Source organism: Geotrypetes seraphini, chromosome 1, assembly GCF_902459505.1.
Source record: "Geotrypetes seraphini chromosome 1, aGeoSer1.1, whole genome shotgun sequence".
In the NCBI taxonomy this organism is placed as follows: Eukaryota; Metazoa; Chordata; class Amphibia; order Gymnophiona; family Dermophiidae; genus Geotrypetes; species Geotrypetes seraphini.
Window position 1 is genome coordinate 178398950 of NC_047084.1, and position 25798 is coordinate 178424747.

Here is a 25798-nt window from a genome sequence, read left to right on the forward strand (position 1 = left end):
TGTTAGTAAAGAATGCAGAATAAAGATTGTTTGTTTCCTTTCCCCACTTATTGGTCGTGCATGCCGAAAGTTTCTTATAAGTCAAAAACACAAATGGAGGAAGCGTGAAATAATCAAATCTAGTGAGGAAGCGTGAAATAGTCAAATCAAAATAATAAAAAAACAACACGCTAACATCTGAAGTAGAAAATATTTTTAACTAATATACTTGATTTTTACAAAGGAAGGTAGTGCTCAGAGACATGAAGGAAAAAGGGGAATGAATTCCCCCCAAAACCTCACCACCCAATCATTGCAGTGCTTTCCAATTCACAACAGATGGTATTTTTTTAGTGTACTGTAATGAAATGAAGTTGAAAAAAACTTACCTTTAGTTATAATTCTTTGGGCCTCGATGTGACACGTTTCAAATCTTCATCAGGAAGCCAAACGGAAAAGATTAATAAGACAAAAAGACTCACATACAGGGTGTCAGTCTCTCAAGAGCTTTACAGAACAGGCTTTAAAGAAAAACATCTTCACTGTTTGCAGCGGGCAAAATTTCTTCTATTCTGTCTACTTTTGGTCTGGAATTAGCTGTTTTCTGTGTGAGAGAGTGCTGAGGTCATTACCACTGGTTGCTTTATGATCTTGAGTGAAATTTTCAGAAAATATGTACATGAAATAAGGTGATGAGTGAAGTGTGGGCAGAAGCATTACTCATCTTATCTTCAGATTGTGTTAAATTGTCATACCTAGTGTGGTTCTCCCACTTTTTTTAATAGTACTAGACCATGGTCTGCAGAACCCTGCAAGCCCAGCAAAAGATAATGAAATTCATACACAAGGGACTGTAGCAGTCAATGCATTCCATGAATTGGAGGAGAGCAGGCCTGAAATGCCTCATTATAAACCCATTTCTAACCTATTCCCCTATTGTTTGGCCTCCTGAATGGCCTCTGCTCCTGCACTGAATAGCAAATATTTTTATTCATAGGCCTGCCTGAATACTATCCGCCTCTGGCAGTTTTCTAGCCACAAACTAGGTGGATCAGCCCCCAAATTCTTTATGTTATAATATACAAAAAAGCACTGTTTTCATGGTAAATTACAAGAGTTAGCACACTTCCAATCATTCAGGGCCAATGTAGGCCCAGAACTACTTAGAGCTTGATTCTTTAAGCTTTTCTCGCCATAGACATAGAATGGGAGAAAATCCTCATTGAAGCAGGTAAAAGACGTAAGGTTTAGTAAGTACAGTGCAGTCTTTAAGCCTGTAATTGTTCAAAACTTGCACAATTACATTGGAAGCAACAAGCTGAATGCTTGCCAAAAAAAAAAAAAATGCTGCTGACGTGAAAAAAACCAATGAGAAGTCTATGGGGCCAGTGAGTGAAAGCTGCCAGAAAATGTTGCTGGAAAGACCAAGAGGAAGAGCAGAGCAGTGTAGGGAGGAGGAGAGAAAGGAAAGCATATGCCAGTAATATCCATCCGATGACATTCAAGCTTTGATACCGGCAGCCTTACTGCACAGGCTTGCTTGTTTTCAATTCCCATGTCTAATTCTAAATAAGGGAGACAGCATGCATGGTTCAAATGCAAATAGAGATCAATTTTCAAACAAGATGGAGATGGTTGGTGCTTTACCTGATGTCTAAATGCTGCTTGAGTTTCATTTTTGGTGGAACTGGACCTATAAAACTATGCATACACTTCAGTAAGTGCATATGGGGCAACTCTATAAACTGGCACCCTAGAAGTATGTGCTACTAATGTGCTATTAATTAACAGTTAGGTGCCTCTATATACCAGGGCCCAGATTCTATAAAAGATGGCTAAAGTTAGGTTCCTGGATCAGCGTGCTTAGTCGATCTAGGCACCTAACTTACCCCCTCTTTTACGAACGCATAATGCGTATTTTAGCGCCAGTAGTGGCGGTAACTGCTCCAATACTCATAGAATTCCTATGCCTAACAGAAAGTAGGTGTGGTTAGGGAGTGGATCGTGGACATTTTTGATGTGTAGGCGCCTGTTTTGGACTCATTTAGGTCAAGAAAACCTTGGCATAAATAAGGTAGGCCTAAGTCCATTTTGGGCACCACTAGGGGCGATTCTATAAACGGTGTCTAACTTATGACTGACACGAGCTTTGTGCCGTGCTTCTCAGTGCCTATGTGCTATTCTATAAGGTAATGCCTGAGTTAGAGAACAACACGGTGACAAAATTCATCACCATCCCCATGGATAACCGTGGGAAATCATCCCCATGTCTTTCTTTAAGGAGAGAGGAAAGAATCAGAGTATGAATGGGCACAACCACTGATCCTCAAACCTTGCATTGAAGAATGCTGGTACAGAAGGGACTGAGGTTGAGATAGACACTAAAGAATGACATGGGATGGTTTCCTGTGGTTATCTGCGGGGACGGGAACAATGATAAATTTTGTCACCATGTCATTCTCTAGCCTGAATGCTAGGGGACATATATACGGTCTGTGAGCATGTCTCCCAGTTATGCAAACATTTAGGTGTAAACACATAGGGGTCGATATTCAGAGCCAATTAACTAGTCAGAAACAGCTCCTAGCCAGTAAGGGGCTAACAGCTAATTTTCAGTTAATACCACTGAAAATAACCAGTTGCTCTGAACTGAAAGGGGCAGATTTAGCACTTGGCTGGTTAAGTTCTGATACTCAGCACTTACTGACCAAGGTAACAGCATAAATAAGGTCACTTAAAAGTCAGTCCTATCTTTATGTGATCATATCGCACTTAACTGGCTATGCATTAACTGACTCCAGAAACCTGGAAATTCAGTGCTGGTGCCCAGACATGGCTAGCACTGGATTTCTGGGTTTAACGCCAGCAGTGGTCAGCAAACCGCTGATTGCCACTGGCTGAATATTGGACCCAGAAAAGCTATGTGCAGAGGAGGAAGAGAAGGAGGGGCTGGAGGTATGTTGGTAGCTGGGCCAGAAGCTATAGACAGAACAGTAAAATCCATCCCTACACCCCTTAGCCATATGGTCACTGTTCATATATACTGTATATACATTGGTGCCATTTAAGTTGCTGATGCCACCGATTATGTATAAAGGGGTTAATTCTCAAAAGGTCACCTAAAACTAGATGCAAAAATGCTGGGTGATAACCGTTAATTTTATATGAGCAAGGGGGAGGGGTGGAGCAATATGGCTGCTAGAACTTTGGGAGTTCTGGAATTTTCCCCTTGAATCTTATCATTTCTTCTTTAATTCAATGGGAACGAAGAGGAAAGGAGGCAGTTGGGGATCTGTAAAAGTTATCCCATCAAGCCTTACCTTCGGTCTGATGGATCACCACCTCATAGAAACATAGAAACATAGAATATGACGGCAGAAAAGGGCTATAGCCCATCAAGTCTGCCCACTCTAATGACCCACCCCCCTGACTTTACTCCCTTAGAGATCCCACGTGAATATCCCATTTTCTCTTAAAATCTGACACTTTGTGCTGGCTGCACCCAGAGTTCAGGTGCTGGTCACAGCACAAGAGCTGATGGATGCTGCCGCCTGGGTTATTGACATCTCAGTAAGCCCAAAAGAATGGCAGCACCTACCCAACCCTGCAGCAGGAAGCTCTGCTGAAACTGGCATCAGGGGGTGGGGGGGCACAGCAGTTAGTCCACTGGGAATGGATCTGATGCAGGGTGTTTCGTGTGGTACTGGAATGCTTGAGGGTGGAATGGAAATTCTCTCAAAAGTTGAGTGTGGGCCTCCTGGACTGATAGATGGTGGAAAAGTGGTTGGCGGAGGAGTCTTGATTTCTGCCTTTTCCTTCTCTCTTCAGAAACCTGCTGAGATATCCTTAACTTAGTATGGACAGCAATACAGGAACTAAGTAAACTTCTCTCATTACAATTTTTCTCACAAGCCTTTCAAAATCAAACATTCTTGTCAAATAGAGTTAAATTCTTTGAAAGATCATTTAAAGAAGACAGAAACCTGGGAAGGTCACGTGATCACATCCAGCATGAACATGTAAGACATCTGCTCCCATCGGCACACTGACAAATCTTCAAGTTATTCAGCCCAGTTTCTGCAATTCTCAACGGACCTACTAAAAACTAACTCTGTTAACACTATGGCATCCAAATCTTCTAAAATCAATGGATCTTTCACAGTTCACTCGGTAACAAAGAGATCCAAACCAGAACCGGCCACACTGGAAAAAGCCTCATTCATGCCGTTACCTCCCGACAATCAAGAAAATGCTTCTATTGCTGAAGACCTTAAGTCTCTTAAAGAACTAATGGAACAGAATTTAAAAACTATAGTCAAAATAAAATCTGACACCTCTTCTATGTCTATTTAACTTACTCAATTTAATGCTCATCTCGAACTCCTAGAAGAGCATGTCCCTGCACACGATGAACAGCACATGACATCGAAGCGAGGCCTCAACAAAATAGATCAGCTACAGAGCAAAATAGAAGACATACTCAACAGAATAAGAAGGAGTGATGTAAGAATACTGGGTGTTCCAGAACTCATTGAAGGAATTGGTCCAATTGTCATTTTCCAAAAATCCTAAATTTACAATTTGACACCCCCCCCTTTTCAAATAGAAAGGGCTCACAGAATTCCGTCCACACCTATAGTGGGTAAAAACTCCTCGCTCAGGGACTCGATCCAAGATGGCATTGAGGGCAGACGCTGGGCGTGGAGTTCCTGCTTAATTAGATCTCATCTCGCTTACCTCTACTTGTATTGGTATTGAAGTGCCAATTTCCTTACTTGTTTCTGGTTATGGGTATGTGGAAAGAAAGTTCCAGTGCACCTCCTCCAGCGGCTGGGATTCCGCGAGGTCAGATTCAGACCACTTTGGATGGAATAATTGCGTCTCAAGCGAAGGAGACACACCCGACTTCAATGGGAATGCCGAGTTCTGCGGCGATCCTCAGTTATGATCAGGTTTCCTTGAGCCCGATTCAGGAGCAGGCTCCCCTCCAACCCGGAAGAGGAATCTTTACAGAGAGAGAGGCGATGCAGCTCCCACGAGAGGGAAGATTACTGCCTAGTCCTGGAGGAGCAATGGGAGGAGAATTGGTGGAAGAAGAGGGTCCCACTGGGCCATTAACATCGCCACTCACTGTGTAGACAGGGGAAATACTACCTTCCGTGGAAAGTGAATGAACAGTTTGGTGAGTTGGTAAAGCCTGCAATAGTTAATATGGACGAATTGTGGAGAGCTATTGCGGTAATAGACTCTAACCTCAGGAAAGCAGTAATTATGATTAGAAATGACTGTGCTACTATCAGTTCACAGGTAAACTCTCATGGAGATATTCTTCATGAACAAGCTGAGACTATAAAAAGACATGATGAACAGATCAAACAGATGAAGACCCTAGAAGTGGAGATTGTCAAAGAAAGAGCTGTTATTCAAAAAAAGTTGGAATCTATAGAGAATAAGCAAAGGAAAAATAATTTAAGACAGTTGGATTTTCCTATGTCACCAATTGTATCACCAGTGGAAATGGTTCGTAGGTACTTGAAAGAGATCTTATTAATACCTACGGAGAGCCTACCACCTATAACAAATGCTCAGTATATCTCCTTTGGAAATAAACAAGTTAATTCCACTCCTACTGAAGTGATGGGAGCAGAAGGTAAACTGAGGGCTCCTTTTACAAAGCCGTGCTAGGGCCTTAACGCACAGAATAGCGCGCACTAAATTGCCGCACGTGCTAGCTGCTACCGCCTCTTTTTGAGCAGGCGATAGATTTCCAGCTAGCTAATCCGGTGCGTGCAATAAAACCGCTAGCGCAGCTTTGTAAAAGGAGCCCTGAATTTGACCAATTTTTTGAAAATTCTTTGGAAGTAATAACAGAAAGGACTACGCTTATCGTAACGTTTGCACTGGAATTTGATAGGAATTTAATTCTTCGGACTTACTTTCGACATATGAATGATAAATTTTTGGTTCAAATATATGTCTTTTTCCTGATACCTCTCAAGTGACTCAGAAAAGAAGAAAGGATTTTTTGACTTACAGGTCAAAAGTCCAGGCTTTAGGTGCTTCGTTTATATTAACATTTCCATCTACATTTTTGAAGGGAAAAATTTTCTCTCTTTTGAACTGAAACAGTTATTAGGATTTATTGTAGCTAGAGAGGGGGGAGGAGTGACGTTAGGCAAAATAGTATCTCCTACAATTTAAACTGGCTGTCGGGGTGTCTCCTAATGCTGGCCTTTTGGCAAATAGTTTGCTTTCCCCCCCCCCCCTTTTTCTTGGCTCATATAAACATAGTGGACTAAATAACTACTATAATTTACCTAAGATTGTTTATATATCACAATTTAAAGTGGATATTTTATTTCTGAATCTATATGCAAGTAAAAGTTTGCTTGTTTGTAACTGAAAATTAATTAAAAATAAATTTTAAAAAACTCTCCTCGCTCAATAATTCTAAAATTCTTGTGATATACCACCACTCTATAGATCTTACAGACAGCAAAAACAAAAACCTCCTTACAGCATGAAGGTCATAAGCTTCTCTTTGTTCTGGATCTGAAAACCACAATGGCGAATAAAGGCAGACTCTTCCTCAACATGCGCCCCAAATTGAAGGCTCTGGGTGCACAATATGGATTTATTTTCTTGTTAGAATGCGTGTAACACATCGCAATGTCACAAAAAATGTTGATGATCCAATATTACTGCAACAATTCCTCAGTGATCAAACAGCTTTTAATAATCAAATATTTGAAAGTCTCTTTCACATATTAAGAACATAAGAAGTTGCCTCCGCTGGGTCAGACCATAGGTTCATCGTGCCCAGCAGTCCGCTCCCGCGGCGGCCCATCAGGTCCATGACCTGTAAGGTGATCCTTTGCCTAAAACCCTTCAATCCCCTTTATCCCTCTATTTATACCCTTACATAATCCTATCTATACCTCTATCTGTATCCTTCAATCCCCGCATCCATCAGGAATTTATCCAATCCTTCTTTGAAACCCCGTAATGTACTCTGTCCTATCATAATCTCCGGAAGCGCATTCCAGGTATCCACCACCCTCTGAGTGAAAAAGAACTTCCTAGCATTGCTTCTAAACCTGTCCTCTTTCAATTTCTCCGAGTGCCCCCTTGTTCTTGTGGTTCCCAATCGGTTGAAGAATCTGTCCCTCTCCACCTTCTCTATGCCCTTTATGATCTTGTAAGTCTCTATCATGTCTCCTCTGAGTCTCCGCTTTTCCAGGGAGAAGAGCCCCAGCCTTTCTAACCTGTCTACGTATGAAAGGTTTTCCATACCTTTCATCATTTTCGTCGCTCTTCTCTGAACCCTCTCAAGTATCGCCATGTCCTTCTTAAGGTACGGTGACCAATGTTGGACACAGTACTCCAGGTGCGGGCGCACCATCGCACGATACAGCGGCATGATGACTTCCTTTGTTCTGGTTGTAATACCCTTCTTAATAATGCCCAACATTCTGTTTGCTTTCTTTGAGGCTGCTGCGCATTGTGCCGTTGACTTCATTGTTGTATCCACCAGCACACCCAATCTTTTTCAAGGTTACTTTCCCCTAGTACTAATCCCCCCATTTTGTAGCTGAACATCGGGTTCTTTTTCCCTATATGCATGACCTTGCACTTCTCTATATTGAAGTTCATCTGTCATTTATTTGCCCACTCCTCCAGTTTGTTCAGGTCCCTTTGTAGGTCTTCACACTCCTCCGCCGTCCTAACCCTGCTACAGAGTTTAGTGTCATCCGCAAATTTTATAACTTCACACTTTGTCCCTGTTTCTAGGTCATTAATAAATACATTGAACAACAGCGGTCCGAGTACTGACCCCTGCGACCCCAGCTGAATTTTATGCTATAATTTTGTGCTGATGTCTTTTGTTCACATACCTTGATTATACATTTTCACTTTTATTCTTCAAGGTTCCTTAACCCTTTTGTTTTCATAGTCAAATACATAAGAAGATACCAAGAGATTATACCCTATTTAGACAATGGTTAAGAGGACAAACTTGCAGACCAATCTCCTCTCATCATTAATCACAATGTCATTATGATTAACATCAATATTACCTCATTAATCCTCCCCCCCCTTTTACAAAACCGTAGCGTGGTGTTTAGCATCGTCCGCAGTGGTAACAGCTCTGACACTCATACCTTGTTTAAACTATAGTGTTCTTCACGCTCCTTGTGGTCTGAGGACAAGTTGTTGTTGGAAGTAAAATCATTTGTAAATCTGTGAAACTTTTGACTAATCGACACTCAATGTTCTCGATTCAGGGCCCTTATTTGTGGAATACGCTGCCAGTAGAAGTTAGAACACTGCCTGGGGTTCTGCAGTTTAGAAAACATTTGAAGACAATCCTCTTTGAACATATTTATTAGTGGATTTTATGATTTTCATTTTTCATTTTTATGTGTTATTGTTACGTTATTATGTAGTATTTTTGGATGTAACGGATTATACATTTTCAAAATAAATAAATAACTGTAAATTAGTGCTATTGAGCACCAATTAACCTCATGTACTGCCAATTATTGTTTGTTAACGTCAATTTGCATCAAATGTAACAATTAAGTTGCATGCATAATTGCAAACATAAAATCTGTGCAAACATAAAATTTTAGAATTAGGGGGATAAAGTTAAGTATCGGCACTGGTCCTTAAAGGTGGGTGAATTTTCAGACTCGTTCATTGCTGCGCACGTTGATTGTAAGTTTCATGCACAATTTTATCTTGTTGACTGGTTTTCAGTTTTTATTTTTCAATAAAAATTTCAATAAAAATATTTAAAAAGAAGAAAGCTATATGTTATACTAGCTGATGCCCCGGCGTTGCACGGGTATTTAATTATAGCAATAACACTGTAAATGAATTCAAATAAAGATACTTTATAGTGGTGAATGAAAGTATTTTTTTACAGCTTAATAAAAAGTACAATATTCAAATTATAAAGTGAAATATTTGACAAAATGAATGCAATACAACTAACGCAAAACGTGATTATAAACAACAATTTTAGTTTCACCTCCTGGAGCAAGAACATATAAATTCTTGGGTGAACCCACCCTTGAGCAAACAAAATAGAGTTGTGGGCCGTGAGACCCCCAGAACATATCACCCCAGGTAGTGAGGGATCTGCATACCAAGTTTCGTTCAAATCGGTCAAGCCGGTTTTGAATTACTGTGAGAATGGCAGCTTTTTACATTTTTTCCATTGACATGAATGGGTGAAATCTGATTTTCTGTTTGTAGCTCCGCCCACGTGTGCAGGGGGGCCGGGAGACACCCAGAACATATCACCCCAGGTAGTGAGGGATCGGCATACCAAGTTTCGTTCAAATCGGTCAAGCCGTTTTTGCGTGATCGCAGCACATACACACACACATACATACACACATACATACTTCCGATTTTATATATTTAGATACCACCCTTCCTTAGGCAATAAGAGTGGTTTACAAAATTATAATTAAAATAGAAAGGAACTCCATATCTACAAAACAAATAAGGGATAGCATAGAGTGGAAAAAGAAAATATATATATATAAATTTGCCTTACTAGGCAAATTTTATATGCCTTTGATCTGTAAGGTGCCTTAATAACTACCCCTTAAGAGGCGGAATTTAGAGGATGCATCAGCATTAACCTGCCAGCTCAGCAGCAGATTCCCAAACTCAGGTCCTGTTCCTCCGTTGGATGAGGGACAGAGGTACACTGGAGGTTGCATCCATAGCCTGTGGGAGAGAGTATCAGTCATCATGAAAACCAGTATCCACTGATCAAGCCAAGAATGCACACGAAGCAAGGCTCCAGAGTGAGTCACAGTCTGTGGTTTCCACTAAGGATTTTCACGTCTGATGACTAGACTAGATAGGTGGGTGTGAGGGGAGGAGAAGTGTCAAAAAGCTGTTGGGAAACCCTCTAGGCAGATGCAAAAAAAAAAAAAAGACTTATGACATCATGGCCCATTAAGAGCTTATTTCCAAGCAAGCCGAAAGCCCAGGATTTGGAGGAACCTCCTGGGCCACAAATGAAAGGAGACAAAAACACAAGGAAATAATATTGGCAGTGGCATAGTAAGGGGAATGAGGTGGACCACACCAGGTGCCATCTTGATGGGGGTGCCGGCACCTTTCCTCCTCTCTGCCCCGCTCGCTCCTTCACACTCCTCCCCCGCCGCACGCGTGCCTTCACTGGTGTCAGCAGCAGCTTCAATCTGCTGTTTGCGCCGGCCTTGGCGTTCCCCTCTGACATTACTTCCGGGTCCCGCACCTAGGAAGTGACGTCAGAAAGAGAGCTGACGCCGGCAGCAAGTTGGAGATGCTGCTCACGCCGGGGAAGCAAAACATATGGGGGAAGGGAAGAGGCACACGCGCTGCAGGGGGGTTGGGAAAGGAGTGGAGGGGGTGGAGAAGAGGGTAAAGGGCGGCACCACCACCACCCCCCCCCCCGGACGTCTCTTACCCTCGCTCGCCATTATCACAGTAGTGCAGGGGTTCTCAACGGAATCCTTAGGACACACCCAGGAGTCCAGCTGTTAGGATCATCACAATGAATATGCATGAGAGACATTTGCATACAGTAGAGGCAGTGCACGCAGAGCTGTCTCATGCCTGAAAACCTGACTAGCTGTGACCCCAGAATTAGGCTGCGATCTCCTGCTTTAGTGGTACTCTGACATACTACAGAGGAAAATGTGTTGTGTAATTCTCAAAAGAGTTGACAACAAATGATTCACCTTTCCAAAAACCATGTTATCACTGAATCAAATATGTACCTATAAAACATGATCATTTTACAGATTCATGGTAAGTCCCCTGTGCCAATGGGGACTGTATGTCTATGCAAAATTTCCCTCAAAACACGACTTTATTGTAAAGAGACACAAAAAACACTGAAAAAATCTCATAAAATATCAGAAATAGATAAAATCCCCACCAGGAGTCGCAACAATTCCTTCTATATTGAATTTTAATGGTATGGCATTAATCACAACTCAAACTCACACACCTCTCTTGATCTATTTTAATAGCATAAAAGCCAACATTTGCTATAATCAAAGAGCTGCTTCATTCCACAGTACCATACCCTACTGCAAGGGTGACCACATTTTTTGGGCTTGCGAGCTACTTTTAAAATGACCAAGTCCAAATGATCTATCAACAATAAAATTTAAAAAAAACACAAAGCACACTGTACGCAGAGAAAATGTCAATTATCATTTATATTCGGGGGGGGGGGTTATCAAAGAGGTCAAGGCAGATGACTTTAAAATATGCAATGTCACCTCAATAACAACTATACAAAAATAGACAAATGTCTCCATTTTGAGAATTTATATCTGCTGTCTATATTTTGCACTATGGCACCCTTTTTCCTAACTGCAATAGCAGTTTTTAGCGCAGGGAGCTGTGCTGAATGCCCCGCGTTGCTCTCGACGCTCATAGGCTCCCTGCGCTAAAATTGCTACTGCTGTTTAGTAAAAGGGTGCCATAGTGCAAAATATAGACAGCAGATATAAATTCTCAAAATGGAGACATTTTGAACACTAAATTTAAAATAAAATAATTTTTCCTATCTTTGTTGTCTTGTGATTTCATGAATCTCTGGTTGCACTTTCTTCTTCTGACTGTACATGCAATATTTCTTCCCTCCTTTCTGCCTCCTGCATGTTTTGTCTCCTCCAGACCTCATTCTATTCCCCAACCAACATCTCTGTCCTTCCATGAGTCCAACTTTTTATTCCTCTCTCCCTGCCAGCCCCCTGCACCCCTCCATTCCTTCCCCTTTTCCTTCCTCTCTCCCAGCCCCCTTTCTTTCTTTCTGTCTCCCTGTCCCCTTTCTTTCTTTTTCTCTGTCTTTCTTTCTGTCTCCCTGACCCCCTTTCTTACTTTCTTTCTCTCTGCTGTCTTTCTTTATGTCTCCTTGCTCCCTTTCTTCCTTTCATTCTTTCTGTCTCCCTGTCTGTCTTTCTGTCTCCCCGTTCTGCCTCCCTGTCTTTCTGTCTCCCCTTTCTTTCTCTCCAAGCCACCACCGATTCTGTTGTCTGGAAACAGGCCCCCAAGCCACCGCTGACGTCTGGGAACAGGCCACTGCCTACATCTGGGAACAGGCCCTCAAACCACCGCTGAGTTCTCCCTGTTTCCCAAAGCCGCAACAAGCCAGCAGCCTTCCCCCCCAATGTCAATTCTGACATTGGAGAGAAAGTTACGGAACAGCCAGGCAATTGGCTGGCCTGGAACTTCCTCTCCAACGTCAGAATTCACGTTGGGGGGGGGGGGGAGGCTGGTTTGCCCGGCGCTTCTGAAGTCGCTGCTGGCCTGTTGTGGCATCGGGGAACAGGAAGAACGCAAAGGCAACACAAGTCTATTGCGGAGCCCAGGATGGGCTGCGCAATCGACTGGCGTTGCCTTTGCGATCGACCTTTTGGGCACCCCTGCCCTACTGTTTCTTATACCCCGCAATTATCAGCAAGGGATCATTGCGGCTTACATAAGATTAATAAGGATTCATAAAAGCAACATCAAGGATCAAAGCAACATCAATGTAGAGTTCATGTCTTGGATTACAGTGAGAATAGATGTGTCTTTAGCGATTTCTTGGATTGAAGATAGGAAGGGATCTGTCACAAGCAGGCTGGAAAGCAATTCCACAGTAAGCTGTTACCTTCATTCTCTTATATTTTTGTTCATATCCTAATGAAGTTATTTCCATCCTAAATTTCTGCAGAGAAGGCAGTATAAATGTTATCATACACCATTCTTTAAAACCATAAGTGGCGCATCTCAACTGTTGAAACTGCAATATCTTGCTTTCAGAGTCACAGCCAATGGATCAAAATAATAAGAAAAGAAATTTAGCTCTGGGATCACAGATTGTTTCCTCATTCTTCAACCAAATCCCAGTAGTTCTTCAAATGAAATCTTCTCAATGCTCCATCATACATCCAAAGCCAACATCAGTGTTTCGACTACAAGAGTCTTCTTCAGTGGTATCCTCACAAATTCTGAAACAACAAACCATATATTGCCATAACCGTTGATAATACTTTAAATGCAATATAGGCACCTATATATCTTTATAAAATAGAATCTCAGAAATATCCCTAAATGTCTTCCACATCTTCTCCATGGAAGATAAATTTTTTGAGTATGCATGAGTATTTGATAGTGTACATTACAATTCTCCTGAAATTATACCATGGAAACACCAACCTTCAGACCTTCAATACACATTATCTCATTAGTGCACTAAGGGGCGGGGGTAGTTACCAAGCTACATTAGGGCACTAATCTGCATTATTGGTCCCTTAAGTAATATTAAATGGTTGTGGTGCCCTTTCACAACCAGATCTCCCAATTCAAACAGTCCCCCTAATGGTCAACCTCCATACTGAAGCTTCCCTTCCTCCACTGGTAAGCATCTCCCCAAAACAATCTCTATCCCCCCTCAAGGCTCTCCACCCTCAAAGGCCCCCATGGGCCTGTGGTCTATGTCTTTATATGGAAACATCACCCCCCCCCCCCCCCCCCCGAGTGGCAGTACTGCAAAACTATCGCCAGGGGGAAAGAAACTGGATTTGGGGGCAGTTGAAGGTGTTTCAGATGGAGGAAGACATTCTGGTCACTGCTTCTACTTAATATTGCTAGCCCTCTTAACATGTGGCCTGGAAGTATCATCCCAAAGCTTGGTTGCCTGATGCTCCTGGGCTGTTGAATAATACTGTTTGCAAAGTTGCTCGCAATTACCATTATTCATTTAATCATGAGAGTTAGTAATCTTAGTGCTGCGAGATCACAAGGTTGGTGACTCTAGTAGAAAATCAATGTCTAATAAAAGCTTACCTTGTATCATACCAATATGTTTGCACATATTTGGCCATACAATTATATGAAAGCCATTTCCCTCGTACAAAACATGCATTATACATGAAAAATGCTTTGTATAATTACCCTCACCATAGCAGATCATGATTCCCTGAACTGAACCTACCACCAGGTTTACCCAATGACGATGCATTTGTCAAGACTACACAGTTGAAGAAGGAACCCATTTGATCTTGAATGTGTTTTGCTAGTTTCTAATATCATGCGTGGTGTTTTTTTGACTATTTTTCATTTCAGGGAAAATGTAATCAATACTACTTTTATCAGGTGTGTTCCAAGCCACAAATGTGCCCCGTTTCAACTCACTCCCAATGTGCTCCCGACTCGCCCACTTTCTGACATCAGCAAGGGAAGCCATCTATGGGGCGTGATTATGATGCTCTCGCTTCCCTTGTACCTTGTGCAGCCCACTGGTTTCACATAGCTAGTTGCAGGCCTGATCCCTATTGCTCAGTAGCATGCAGTATTGGTTAATAGTGCCCACTATTCTTCATTAGTGCATCTATCGGTAAACAATTCCCATTATTGAGCAGTAGTGCCCATTACTGAGTAAATATGCACTGTTTCAGCAAGAGTACACACTATTGTATCATAGTATGTACTACTGATGACACAGGGGAAAAAATCCAAAACTCTGTCGAGTCTGAATCTATCTTGTGAATGTCCACCATCTTTGGGGGATTTATGTAGACCCGCAATCTTTATTATAATAAATCCTCCACCCCCACTTTTACGAAACTAGCGTTTGTAGAGTCAGCGGTAACAACTCTGAAGCTCATATGACTGCCGGCGCAATAAACCGCGCTAAGGTTTTGTAAAATGGGGGGGGGGGGTATGTTTTATTAGTTCTTACGTCAAGGTTCCTTGATTCATTTTTATCGATCTATCCCCTACTTTTATGTCCTTTGACATTCCTTCCATAGGGGACAGTTTTTCTTTTTTGTTTTCAATTCCCCTTCCCCCTCCCCCGGTCATTTCTGGTTAAAAATGAACATGAAATGGTGAATATTGTTGATATTTCCCATGTCATTTCTAACAAATGCACATCCCTGGTTCTTACACATCATCTTTCTCTGAATAATTTTTAAGTTGATCTAATATCAGATTTTTCACCACATTCAAAGGTATACAGTAGTTTCTCTCTAAGACTGCAGCTCTTTGGTCTGAGCCTTGCAAAATAGCACCAGACCAATTTAGTCTACCTGATGATACAGTATAGTAGGGACTGTGATTATCTCGTTAGCCTGCTTTAAAGAGCACAGAAATGAAAGGGAGCTGTTTAATTCAGCTAAATTTTACCGTGCATCCCCTTTGGGGGGGAGGGGCTCCTTCAGCAGTGACCAAGAAGAAAGCAAACATTTTGGGCGGGCTTTCTGGCCTTTCTAGTAACTCCTGAGTTTAATAGTAATATTTGGGGGGAAAGGGTGGTGGTTGGGGGGGTTTTTTTGTTTGGTGAGGGATATGAGTTTAATGATTGAAGTAATTTATATTCTTATGTTTAATTCAGGGATTACTGTAAGTGTACTTTCTAGTCATAATGATGGAGTATGTCTGACCCTGTTTAAATTTCTTGGTAGGAGGACGTTAGGGATTAGTACTGTAATTGTTTTTGTGTAAATTTTAATTATTATTGTAAAATCACATTTTAAAGCACATTTTTATGACAGAAGTTAGTACAGAAAATAAAAATGAAAATTGTTATTTTTTTTTTTCTAATTTCTAAACTTCTGCACTTTTGTAACAGTGGCTAGGGTGCAGTTTGTTTTTCGAGCTGAGGTTTTAAAGTGTATATTTCTATCATTCTGCATGATATGGCTGCACTTAGGATGAAATGCTGTGGCAGGCAGAAATGTAAATAAAAGCCCTGGTGTTTGCACACCGAAATCCCAGCGTCTGCAGCAAAGCCCCTAATGCTGCAGTTTCGGAAACACATCCATTTATGTGCCAAACGGCATCCCTTCCTCCCATATGCACTTTATGCCCTGATTAGGGATTTCTTTCCGCAGTCTGCACAGTATTTTTTTTTGTGAGACTGGCAAAATGATTTACCGGACCCAACCTCCAGTGGTGGAGATGAGAAGAAAGACTTAAAACATCACCAGAGATCGCCTGGAAGAGAATGGCCGGGGAAGGAAAACAGATCTAATGTGGCATCACTTTTCGCTCTGGAGCACTTTCCCCCCCGAGCGCGCTCTGTTATGTTCCAGGAGGGGGGACTCTTATTTTGAAGGCGCTGGCTAGCGAAGACTCTTCCGAAGAATCACTGAGTCATGAAGCTGGTGTTCCCCCTGCTTCCCTGCCTAGCAGGCTATGCATGCCTCTGTTAAGTACCTGCTGTAGACTCTGCTTCAGTCCCACTGTCCTGCTCCTGCCGCCTCGGAGGCACAGTGCCACCTGGGCTGCTTCGGCAACAACAAGCAGCACTTGGAAAGGTAAGGGCAGAATATACAGAGCTAGATCCACATTGCCTTTTCCATATGCCAGGGCACAAAGTAAAGGTCTGGGAAGCTAGTGATTGTTATTCAGTCTGGCCACTTGAGAATCCTGCTTGTGGTTGAGTTTTTTTGCGTACTGAGGAAAGAACTCATTTTTTAAAAAGCTATTTGATTATTGAATAGACAGCCCTTTTGTAGTTAGCAATACCATCTACTGTTTTCCAAACTCTTGGTTATAGGCTCACAGCTCATTTACGTTTGCAGACAGAGAGTAACTGATCCACTGTTTTCCCTGTTTGACTCTTATGATAAAGAGCTCTGCCTAACGTGGGCTCAAAATGATGGGGAGAGATGGTGCTCCTCGCAAAGTGTTAGGAACATGAACTTAAAAATGTAGCTGGCAAGAGCAAAAAGGTCGCTGGGGGTCTGTCAGACTCCCACACTGTGATTATGGGTGTTTTTCCTGTCCCTGGAGAGTACACAGTCTGAGCTTGTACCTGAGGTGATGGAGGGTTAAGTGACTTGACTTAAGGACCACAAGGGGCTGCAGTGGGATTTAAGATGCATTCTTCTGGTTTTCGGGCTCCTCCTCCTCCTCCAGACTTCAGGGAAGTCGTTGTTGGGGGAGCCAAACCTGGGCACAGGGATCCATCCTGTTTCAATGCCTAGGTTAGCTTTTGAGGGATTGGTTTTAGTGGGCTGCATGGCTTGGGATAGCTCACTTGGTGAATGTGCTTGGCTGTGTCCCGAGACTGACATATGTGATGGGGCTTCCTGAAATGTGTGGCCCGGGACAGTCGCCCCTTCGTGGCCCCCTTCCAAAGAGGGCTCTGGCTTTCAGTGCTGTGATTAGGGACCTGTGTATTAGCAGGTTCTTTTGTAAAGCTCTCCGAATTGGGTCAGACAGAGCATTGCTTAATGAGGTCTAATTACCCTGGAATCTACACAGCTGCAGGCTAGGGCAGCTCACATTCAAGCTTCCCCAGACATTTGTCTGAATTTTGGTACTAGAGAGAACAATAAAATGCAGAGTTTCATGGCAGCAACAGTGCACGTACAAAAAGTGCCAAGATGAGGGGTGGGGGAGGGGGGGTTTGACATGCCTTCTACTAATGGTGCTTACAGAAACTTGGAAAGCAGAGATACCGTAGGCAATCGCCATTGAATGGAAACCAGCGTCTGCTGTGTTAGGTTAGAAATAATGTACAGTACTGTATATGTCTCCTACTGCTACAACTAGATATACATTAGAGAATGACATGGGGACAAATTTTTCCCCGTCCCCCATAGGAACTCAATTTCCCCTTCCCGTCCCCACGAGTTCTGTTGCTGTCCTTGATTCTGCCCCATTCCTGTAAACTCTACCTTAACTGCACAAGCCTCAAACACTTATGATTTTGAAGTGTTTGGGGCTTGTTCAGATGAGGTCAGAGCTTGCAGGAATGGGGAAGGGATAGGGAAAAAACTCTCCAGGATGGGATAATAAGTTCCCGCGGGGACTGGGAAAAATCTGTCCCAGTGTCATTCTCTAATATACATAGCACTATACACAAACAACTAAGAGACAGGGGATTAGGGAGTTTGTACATGGGTACTGAACAGGTAATTAGGGGGGGGGGAAGGGTTAAAAACATGCTTGGAATAGTGGGCTTTTTAAGCCTGGATTTGAATAGGACCTGAGCATGATGTACTGACTCAGGAAGTCTGTTCCAGGCATACAGCACACCAAGATGGAAAGAACATAGTCTGGAGTTGGCGGAAAGGGGTTCGGACTTGTATACCACCTTTTTTGTAGTTATACAACCACACTCAAAGCGGTTTACATACAGGTGCTTCAAGCATTTTCCCTGTCTCTCCCAGTGGGCTCACAATTTATCTAATATACCTGGGGCAGTGGAGGATTAAGTGACATGCCCAGGGTCACAAGGAGCAGCAAGGATGCTGAGGCTGTAGCTCTAACTACAGAGGTTGTGGTAAAAGTGGATAGCGTAGCTGGTTTTAAGAAAGGTGTGGACAAATTCCTGGAGGAAAAGTCCATAGTCTGTTATTAAGACATGGGGGAAGCCTCTGCTTGCCCTGGATCGGTAGCATGGAATATTGCTAATCTTTAGGTTTTGGCCAGGTGCTAGTGACCTGAATTGGCCACCGTGAGAACGGGCTACTGGGATTGATGGACTATTGGTCTGACCCAGTAAGGCTATTCTTATGTTCTTCTCACAAAGGGTACTTATAAGAGTGCCTCAGACCACCGTTTCTAATAGACCAGTATAGTACATTGGATGTAGCATAGGATCAGACTGTGCCAACTAGGCCTTCTTCGACTCCCCTTCCAGTACCACCTTGGCAGTCCTCAATTATCATGACAAAAAGAAAAAAAATTTGAATAAGTTTAATAAGGACTTGTCAGGGAGCAATGTGTTAACACAACTACAGACACGTGCCTATTTATTAGGATTTTAGAGAGGGGAGCGAGTTTAAAAGACACAAAATATGGGCTGACATAAACAAGTAAACCCTCCCCCCCCTCCCTGAACCACATTTGCAGATGAGTCACACCTGATTTCACCAGACTGCAATGTATTGGAAGCCAGACGATTAACTTCATATTGGCGGTATATAAGAATAAAGTTATTATTATTATATTGCCCTAATATGACATTTGCATGTCAGGAACGCTATTAATAAAATCACGTATCATCATTGCCATCGCTTTTGCTATGTGATGGCATGAACTACAAAAAAGGGGCGATTCTATAAAAGGGCATCTATTGGAATTTACTCCTAAAAAAAAAAAAAAAAGAGATAGATCTACCTTCCTTTATGGAATACTAGCATAACCAGGTAGATTATATATACATATGCATTTAGGTGCAAGCACTTATGTTAGCCCTAGTACTGGTATAAATGCTCAAGACAGACAGCCAGGGGAGTCCAGTTGATATCCCACTGCTGCTCCTTGTAATTTTCGGCAAGGCTGTAAAGGCTGGGGCTCTTCACCCTGGAGAAGCGGAGACTCAGAGGAGACATGATAGAGACTTACAAGATCATGAATGGCATAGAGAAGGTGGAAAGGGACAGATTCTTCAGCCTATTGGGAACTACAAGAACAAGGGGGCGTTCAGAGAAATTGAAAGGGGACAGGTTTAGAACCAATGCTAGGAAATTCTTTTTCACTCAGAGGGTGGTGGACACCTGGAATGCGCTTCCGAAGGATGTTATAGGACAGAGTACATTAAGGGGATTCAAAGGGGGATTGGACAAGTTCCTGAAGGATATGGGGATTGAGGGATATAAATAGAGGTAGAGATAGGATTATGTAAGGGTATAGATAGAAGAATAATGGGGATTGAAAGGTTTTAGACAAAGGATCACTTACAGGTCATGGACCTGATGGGCCGCCGCGGGTGCGGACTGCTGGGTGCGATGGACCCCTGGTCTGACCCAGCGGAGGCAACTTCTTATGTTCTTAACCCTCCAGTGCCTCGGATACAAACTTAGACTATGAGCCCCACCCAGGGACAGTGAAATATCTAATGAATATGAATGTAATTCAGTGGCATAGTAAAAGAGCAGATGGAGCACCCTCTTCCTCTTCCCTTCCCTGTACCTCTTCAAATCTTTGCCTGTAACAAGCAGCATCTCTTACCCACTGCTTGTGCCAGCTTCAGCCCTCCCTCTGACATCACTTCCTGTTCACAGGACCAGGAAGAGACATCAGAGGGCAGGCTCAGTCAGTACGAGCAGCAGATAGGAGACCCTGCATGTTGCTGTTGACAACTAGAAGAGATACGGAGGGGACAGGGAGGAGCAGAGAATGCATTTAAGAGAACACCTACCTCTGGGAGGGGGTGGGATGCCCCTCGCTACACCACTGCTTAGAAGCACATGCTTTTTTGTCACCACATATAATTTCATGAACATAACTCATGTAGAACAGGGTCATTGCTCACGCCAGGAACATTACAGAGGTACATGGGAAAAAAAACACGATAGCAGATAAAGGCAAGGAAAGAGTGGGGGGGAAGAGGGGAAAGGAGGACAGGTGCCTGTACCCCCCTCCCCCCTTAATATGCCACTAAGTGCCGGCATTTTGATCAGTTATGTGTGCTATCGTTCTTAAATTCTGATGCCCAGCTACAGAATTGCCCACTATTTCCTGGATTCTATATATGGCGCTCAAAATGCACCCAATTAGCATGTCGTTTAATTGAGTAAACAGCCAATCGGTAGCAATAATTGAGCACTAACAGTCCAATGAAGTTCTTCCCCCCACGTGACCGAGGCACTCTTAACAAGCAGGCTCTAGAAAGAGCTTTACTTTCCTGCAGCGTTGAGGACAAGATGGAACTGGAGGAGTAGCCTAGTGGTTAGCGCAGTGGCTTGAGGGTTCAATTCCCACTGCAGCCCCTTGTGACTCAGGGCAAGTCAATTAACCCTCTATTGCTCCAGGTACAAAATAAGTACAGGTATTTAATATGTAAACCTTGGGTTGCCAGATTTTCCTTTTGGAAAATCTGGACTCCCTAGCCCTGCCTCCAGGCCCGCCTAGTTACGCTCATCCCCGCCCTTAGCCCCCCTAGCCCCGCCCCCCCCACTGCCTGCCTTGGGCAGGGAGGAAGTCCACGCATACGCAACGTGATGCGCATGATGTCATCACGTAGCGTACACGCATGCACGGACTTCCTCCCTGCCCGACACAGCTTTTCAAAACACGGACAAAGTGCCGGGTTTTGAAAAGCCATCCGGACCCCCAGACATGTCCTCAAAAGAAGGACATGTCTAGGGAAATCCAGCCTCCTGGTAACCCTATGTAAAATAAAAGCAGTATATTATGTCCCATCTTCTTTCATAAGAATAGTCTGTATTGGACTTGATATCAATGGAACAACTCCAGAATATCAAAACCTCAGCAAAACTTAAGAAACCACAGAAATGAATCCTAGATAGCTGGAGTAGCAAACTTGGATGAAAAGTGCAGACCTGGGCTTTCCAAAAATTGTAGTCTCAAACAGCAGGTAAATCATTTTTGTATCATAATTTTGCACACATACCCCCAAATTGTGTTTGTGGTGCCTAAAGCTTTGCACGTACATTGGTGTGCATAGCTAATGTACGCAGACAACTTAATTAATGGGCCTAGTTGGCGCTGATATTTGGCCATTAACACCTCATAATTGACTCGTAGGACTAATTAAGAGTTATGCGCACAACCTGGAAAGCTTGATTCTATAAAAAGTATGCATCAGTTGCAGTGTATAAATTGGAAAAGGGGGTGTGATCAGGGAAAACCAAAAAAACTCTGTGTAGTGACGATGTTCCTAAATGGACTTTATTTGAAAGTGTCAAAGTTCTAAAGGTACACTGAAATCATCCACATAAAATAATTTCATCCACATAAAAGCCTTAAAGGACCTAGTCCGCTAGGGATACAGGACCCAACACGGTCCACGTTTCGACAAAAAGTCTTCTTCAGGGGCAAATGCAAGCAGTGTCTCACTTCCGGCTCACCACTCAATTGTTTCCCACGTATTCACCTTTATAGGACCCCCAGGGACCCCTGAAGAAGACTTTTTGTCAAAACGCGGACCGTGTTGGGTCCTGTATCCCTAGCGGATTAGATCTTTTAAGGCTTTTATGTGGATGAAATTATTTTATGTGGATGATTTTAGTGTACCTTTGGAACTTTGATACTTTCAAATAAAGTCCATTTGGGAACATCGTCACTCCACAGAGTTTTTTTGGTTTTCTCTGGATTTTCTTCTTTGTGGATATTTTGGGATCAATTCCTTTTGTTTTTTGCTAGGGGCAGATCAGGGGCATTCCTAAAAGCTATACACATTGTTACAGAATACACATGATCTGCACATAACTTAGGCTTAAGCATTTAGGCCTGGTTTTAGCTGGACTAAATGCCGATGAGGCTACTTTTCAAAGCACTTAAATACAAAGTACCATAGGTTACTATGTTACTTTGTGTGTCTTAAGTGCTTTGAAAATGAGCCCGTTTTCCCTAAGTTATGTATTGCACACAAGCATTACATGCAATTCTATAAAAAGTGTGTACGTCTTGTAAAACCACGCTAATCGTCATTCTAGTCAGCATCAATTTTTTGGGTGCCTTATACAGAATATGGCCCATAGGGCTTGTATATTTAGCACAGACCATATGGGTTTACACACGCTGACCCTCTGCCTTCGCAGTACATTTTGGAATGGCTACATAAATCTTTCCATTTGTACTTATGAAGAGGAGCCAGAATTTATCATTTTGAAGCCAGCAGATCTATTTTAAAAATATCTTATTTCCAGCTCCTGGCTGATGCTGTAACTCCAATGTTCTAAGGCAGTAAAACAATAGGAGATGCCTTAATCTCCAGCTAAAATCCATCAACAGATTTGAGAGACAGACAATGGAAAATAAGAATTTGTTTGAATAAAAAGAAATCTCTCTCTTAAAATGTCTGTACAATATTGATTTTATTTGACTTCTCCATTTATAGCCCGCTTCAAGCCAAATACTCCATAGCGGTGCTTCTCAGCCCTCTCCTAGAGGCGTACCTAGCCAGTCAGGTGTTCAGGCTTACCACAGTGAGTGTGCCTTAGAGATGCATACTAGAGAATGACACGGTGACAAAATTCATCACCGTTCCCATCCCCGCGGATAACCGCGAGAAACCATCTTCATGTCATTCTTTAAGGAGAGAGGGAAAAATCAGAGTATAATTGGGCACAACCACTGACCGAATGCTGGTGTAGAAGGACCGAGGTTGAAATAGACACTAGAAAATGACATGGGATTATTTCCCGCGGGGACGGGAACGGTGATGAATTTTGTCACCGTGTCATTCTCTAATGCATACAAGTGGACTCCAATATATCTCATACATAGGGTTACCAGACGTCTGGATTTCCTCGGACATGTCCTCCTTTTGTATGGCTTTTCAAAACTCGGCACTATCTCCGGGTTTTGAAAGCCTCCTTAAATTGTGTCAGGCAGGGAGGAAATCCACCCTGTCCGACAAGAGCAGGCAGCGGGAGGGGGTGGGGGCCTGGTGTGGATATGGGCGGGGATGGGTAGAACTGGGTGGGTCTAGGGGTCCTTATTTTCCGATTGGAAAATCTGGTAACCCTACTCATAAATTAACTTGTAATTTTGAAGGTCAGCTGATTAGGTACACCTCCGGGAGAGGGCTGAGAAGCATTGCTCCATAGTCTTTGTCCAGAGTGGAGGAGTAGAGTCTATTGAAGCAGAAAACTGAGCAACAGGGAGGCCACAGAGCTAATCCGGTGGACAATTAACTACATTGGACATTCAGCATTTTCCATAGCAAAACAAGCTAAGTAGTTGAGATAAATAAACCTGAAACCTGAGATGAATTAAATAAATGATATGTAAGAACATTTGATAAGAAAAATATAAAAAGTAAAAAAATTAAAATTAGAAATAATCGATAGGAGGTTGGCGGTTTTTTTAACCAATGAAGATTTTTCCCTTTCAAGTTTGCAGGCAAAGTTTTGTAACTGGCGGCAGGTGGGGGATCTGAAATTTTTCCTCCTGTTTTTCTGGGCAGTTGAAGATTGCTTGCCCGGGTTTGAGAAAGGAATCATTGTTTTTCATTTTGCATTAAAAACTGCATAGTAAATGTAAGAAGAAAATAAAAACGTGAATAGAGTATTTGAGTAAGCCTAATCCAGTTTCTCCCCTGTTCTGGGCCGAGTCATCTCTTTCCCTTAGGTAGGCACCAGTTTACTAGTGTCATGCTTATCAACCTGCTTCTGAGAAATACCTAGCCAATCCAATTTTCAGGATTATCTCAAAGAATATGCATGAGATGAATTTGTGTACACTGGATCTTCTATATATGCACATTCATTGAAGTGATCCTGAAAATCTGAATGGCTACCCATGCCTCAAGGAGAAGTTTGAGAAGTGCTCTGCTAAGGTGCAGGAAAATATTTCTGTGGTATTGCTGAAGAATTAGCCGAGTATTGCAGATGACTAAATCCCAGCATAACAAAATCTAATCTGATCTATTATTTATGGATCACACCATGCCTGTATACGAGGCAGTGGCTTAGCAAAGGTAAGAGGCGCGTGTGCAGAGACCAGTACGGAATCTTTGACAAAATTCATACTTGAATGAGGTGTTTCATTTACAATAGGTCACACCACTCGAGTAATTGAACAGTCAGTTTAAGGCTCCTGAGGCAGGCCATTTAGGCCGAAACACAGGCGTGTCGAGTCATCACACAGACTTTTATTATTAATCATATTGAATAAACTGCACACCAACATTTCTTGAAATCTCCACTGTGGTGTTTTCATTTCTGTTTGGACTGTGGAGATCTTTCTCCTGGTTTCTTTTTCTATTGCAGACATTAGAGAAGTACACAGAGTGAATTTAAGATTGTCAACATTTTTAAGGTTGCCATGAATGACTGTGGTGTTTAATGTCATAATCATGGTGAAGTTGGGTTGAGACGCAGACCTTCAGTGTTATCTGAATTAGAGTTAGTGGCGGTTTTTGTGTGGAGTTTAAGGGGACTGTTGTTGTTTAGGCAGGGGGTTTGTATGGGGTTTTGAGGTTTAAAAAGAAAATGAGGCTCCTGATGACTAGTAATCCCTGGTAGGCAACTGTGAAAGGAACTGGTCCTTTTCTTGCTTCAACCTTCCCTTTCTCAGATGGGCAAAAGCCTTGTGCAAACAGGACCCCTTGGGGACCCCTCTTCCTTCCCACAATCCCATCCACATTTTCTGCTCTGTAGTGGTCTAGGCCACCTGACACCTAAGTACATAAGAATAGCCTTACTGGATCAGACCAATGGTCCGTCTAGCCCAGTATCCTGTTTTCACGGAGACCAATCCAAGTTACAAGTACCTGGCAAAAACCCAAATAGTAGCAGCATTCCATGCCACTGATCCAGGGCAAGCAGCGACTTCTCCCATGTCTGTCTTAACAGCAGTTTATGGACTTTTCCTCCAGGAACTTGTCAAAACTTTTTAAAAAACCAGTTACATTAACCGCTGTTACCACATCCTCTGGCAACACATTCCAAAGCTTAACTATTCTCTGAGAGAAAAAAACAACTAGCAGTATGTTGGCTGCTAAATAAGGGAATGTTCTTTTATTTGGCAGCCTGACACATAGTTGTACATTCCTGTGCAACCCTAGGGGTCAGGCAACACAATTTTGAAGAATGAAACTTCCTCCGCCTAGACCTCTAGGTTCTTGGAAGTAAGCTTGGGCTGAGTTAGGAAAAGGGGAGGGTGCCCGCCGGGGGCACTATATGTATAGGACATTTTTCCACACGAGGGCTAAACCAAGGATTACTAGTGCAGGGAGGGGAGGAAGGCTTCCTTTTGTTAACTGCTAGCCCTTTTAACACTATCTCTGGGAATAGTGGATTGAGAGTTAGCATGCAGTTCATTTACATAATAACAAACAGCTTTACATGCATTTACAAGCACAGCAAGTTATTGTATTTTA

The 25798-nt window shown here is 42.6% G+C and overlaps 1 protein-coding gene across 5 annotated transcripts in view; it reads left to right on the forward strand.

Moving 5' to 3' along the window:
- Positions 1-25798, forward strand: part of PALLD (palladin, cytoskeletal associated protein) — a 792721-nt gene that overhangs the window by 544208 nt on the left and 222715 nt on the right. Inside the window, exon 1 of one of the 5 annotated variants that reach the window (XM_033942073.1) lies at positions 15934-16307. The exons of the other annotated variants lie outside the window; for them this stretch is intronic. The gene's annotated coding sequence lies outside the window, so the exon portion shown is untranslated. Of the gene's footprint in view, positions 1-15933; positions 16308-25798 lie in introns of those variants that run through there. 5 annotated transcript variants of the gene reach the window in all.